The sequence below is a fragment of the Palaemon carinicauda genome, chromosome 3, assembly GCF_036898095.1.
Source record: "Palaemon carinicauda isolate YSFRI2023 chromosome 3, ASM3689809v2, whole genome shotgun sequence".
In the NCBI taxonomy this organism is placed as follows: Eukaryota; Metazoa; Arthropoda; class Malacostraca; order Decapoda; family Palaemonidae; genus Palaemon; species Palaemon carinicauda.
The window spans coordinates 41,656,143-41,660,420 of NC_090727.1; positions in this window are offsets into that span (position 1 = coordinate 41,656,143).

The window sequence follows — 4,278 nt, forward strand, 5'->3', positions numbered from 1 at the left end:
AACTTGCGGAAAAGTAAGAAAGTTGTAGGCATGCAAAAGTGAAAATTGCATAAGTTGGAATAAAACACATATATGCACACACATATACATATATACACACACGTACCCATATATATACATATATATATATATATATATATATATATATATATATATATATAAATATATATATATATATATATATATATATATATAAATGTGTGCTAGTGTTTTCGTGCTGATGTGCGTGTCTAGATAAATGATGAACATTTGCAAGTATATATACAATCATACAGGTATGTAATTAGCGTCTGTAAATCTACACATGTAAAAGAAATAAAAAAAAAATACATAAAGAATCTCTGAAACCTTTGTTTATTTAATCGTGTATACTATTCAATTGAATTTCTCTTAATACTGACTAATCCGTTTTATGCTGAGATAATCCTCCATCAATCCCAACCTTTATATTAAATACAATCAAAGGAAGTAACCTTTAGATCTCCAGAAAACGATTTCAATACAGTTTAATTACAATGAATGATTAAATGCGATATGATCAAGTACAAGGAAGAATTCCCTAAATGAGCGATGTGTAATTACGCGTAATTTATCTTGTTCTAAGCTATTTAATATCCTCATAAGGAATCTAATAAACTTTAGAGAAGTTTATGTTACGTCTTAGTTTTCAATTGTTCTAGTTAGTGTGTGCGCATGCTGAGAGAAGCAGGTTTCATGCCTATGATTAAATGAGACATCGGAAGATTACGTTTTTACATTTTACTATAATAGGATCTCTTACACTTTGCACAGCGAGGATAGCCTCAGACGTGTACCCAATTAATTGAGTGAAAGCCTGAGCGGCACTGATCCTCTTATGAGCAAAGAAAGCATTCTGGAATTCTTCACTGTAATGGAAAGATACCATCATCCAAAATGATCAGTCATTCAACTTTGAAGAGAGTCCAATGATCACAAGGCACATTTTGCACAAGTCATATTACTCTTCAAACGCCAACGATCTCACTACTTAAAATTAACAGATTACATCATAATTCCATATATTTTTCTGTCCAGAGCTAGCATGAAGAGAATCATTCTGTTTGCGTCTATCAAATTTTATTTCAGTATTAATCCTTGAAATTAAAAAAGGAAACCGAACATGTTTTAAATTACCTTCTACGTTATCTTATATATTGCTATTATAAACATGTCAGCAGTGTTGTGTTTAGTATCTGGTTATCATTTTGTTTATAAAATAGATAGTGTTGTTTTGCCATCACCATGATACTTGGTTTATGATAATTGATAACTGTATTACTCTTGTTTGTAATGCTATATTCAAAGTTATTTAAGAAAGTAAGGTTTTTACTACATTAGGTAATATGCATGTTAAGAACTTAAAAATAAATAAAGTGAACTCTAGAGGTAGAATTATTAATCAAATTGAATCGTGATTAAAGTTCCGTTGTTAAAAACATGTCATTATTATTATTATTATTATTATTATTATTATTATTATTATTATTATTATTATTATTATTATTAAATATCCTTACATGTGAATCATTAATGGGTTTGATTCCCCCCCCCTCTCTCTCTCTTTCTCTCTCTCTCTCTCTCTCATCTTATATATTATTAGCTACAACCGTATTTGGAAAATCATAAGTCTAAAAGCCCAAAAGGGAAGATAACTCAGTTCGGAAAGGAAATAAGGAAATAAATAAACTGCACATTAGATGTAAAGAATCAAAATATAGAATGTTTTGAGTTCAATAACAACATTCAAATAGATCTATCATATATAAACTCTGAAGAGAGACTTACGTAAATTAGATGCTTTTAAACAGATGATCACATCATAATGACGTCATTTTGATCCATTTCATCATGCTCATTCTAAACTAAGACATAAAGCATTTTTGTCTAAATCCATGTTGGCTGTCTACCAGAAGTTACGTGTTCTAATATTGAATCTACTGTAAATGATTCAAAGATTTTCAAAGGCACTGAAGTTAGACACACAGGTCTGTAGTTGCCAGGTCCTTCTTTTAGTCCCTTCTTGTAGATTGGAGGAACATTGCCTAGAGAGAGAGAGAGAGAGAGAGAGAGAGAGAGAGAGAGAGAGAGAGAGATCAATGCCATTAATCATACCCATGTTAGGGTCTTTAAAATCCAATTTCACGACTTGAATATAATTTCATTTTCCAAGCATGAAACCCTACAGCAATTTGCAATTCAACCCCCTTCGTATATGATATTCCTTCCTTAATTGTTGCTCTCCCTCCTATATTCCACTTATCAAATTTCGTATGTTCCAGAACAATTCATTTAAATTTAAGGAGCAAATGAAAAGAGGAACTGTACTTTTTATATTATCAATATTGTTATTATTATCACCCGATAAACTAAAACCTTAGTTAAAAAAAAGCAGGATGCTACAAGTCCAAAATTTCAACAGGCAAAATAGCCCGGTGTGGAAAGGGAATAAGGAAATGAATATACTAGATTTGAGAAGTAACGAATAAGTATAAAATAACCTGTTTTTAAAAGCTGATAATATAAAATGTCGCATGATTATTTTGTTTTGGCGTTACATAATTGGGAAAAGTAGCTCTAATCACAAATAGAACTTAAGGAATAGAAACGCAATCTCAAATGAAAAAGATTACAGTCGTTAAAAAAGATTTTAATATATTCATTCAAAATGAAAATTTTACATAAATACAGTACATTCTCATATATACTTTGCTATAAATGGAGACTTAAAAACTACAAAAGATAGAGGATATATATATATATATATATATATATATATATATATATATATATATATATATATACATATATAAGTATAGATCCGTATATATACATACACACACACACACACACACACACACACACACATATATATATATATATATATATATATATATATATATACACGTATATATATATGTTTATATATATAAATATATATATATACATATGTATATATATATATATATATATGTGTGTGTGTGTGTGTATATATACACATATATGAATATATGTATATCTATATATATATATATATATATATATATATATATATATATTAGACTCGTTCGTTTCTTTGAAAGCTGCAACATCATCATCATTGTGATCTAAAGATGGGGAGGAGTTTTGGAGAGTCTATCTGCTGAGTCATCAGCAGCCATTGCCTGGCCCTCCTTGGTTCTAGCTTGGGTGGAGAAGGGTCTTAGGCGCTGATCATATATACATATGGTCAATCTCTAGGGCATTGTCCTGCTTGCTAGGACAATGTCATTGTCCCTGGCCTCTGCCATTCATGAGCGGCCTTCAAAACCGTACTCAAAGGCTTATGAGGTTGAATAAACCTCAACTCACTGGCTGTTATTATCACAAGTCACTTCTTTAACTTCACCGCCAAAGTCAATCGTGTATATTATATTACTTTGTTATTGAGCGTTTGTGAACTTTTCGAATGCATTACAAACGCATTTCGACTGTCTTGAGAACATTTTGCCAGAAATTAAACATCAAAATTCACGCCCGTGAAAGCTTGTCGGTTGTCTACAACCTTGGTTTGGTGTTTTCTTTTATTATTTTTTACGTTTTTTACTTATTTTCTATCTTAGTTCTTAATATTCATATTTTCTTTATTGGACGTTGCTATATTTCTAATTACAAAGCGATTTTACTCCACTTTTCAACAATATGTTAATAATTCTATAACTGTGTGAGAGTAAAATTAGATTTGGAGAAATCTACTATTTTAGCACATTAACGGTAATCAGGGAGTTTCACCATTTATAAAAATCGACTACTAGTTTCATTGAGTTACCTCTCAAATACTATGATATTTTGCATTTAATATTCTGCATCAATAATAGTACGAAGACTGGTATTTTCCACTTTTCCAATTAAGACAACGAAGAAAACTTCAGAGCACAATTAATTGTAGGGATTTCTATATAGAAGAATGAAACTACGGAATCACACACATACGTTAGGTTTTCAAATAATAAAAGTTATCTTCTTTATGTCCTTATTGAATCAAGATAATAAGATAGTCTGTCATTTCGATTTTCGTAGCTAAAAGTTTACTAATCTCCAAATTCTTTCAAAATTATCCGTTCCTAATTGTTTGAATATTATTTGAACAAATAAAATTTCCTTTTTGTAAATATTCAACTCTGTTACAGAGAGAGAGAGAGAGAGAGAGAGAGAGAGAGAGAGAGAGAGAGAGAGAGAGAGAGAGAGAGAGAGAGAGAGAAAAAGTCAACAATCAATGTG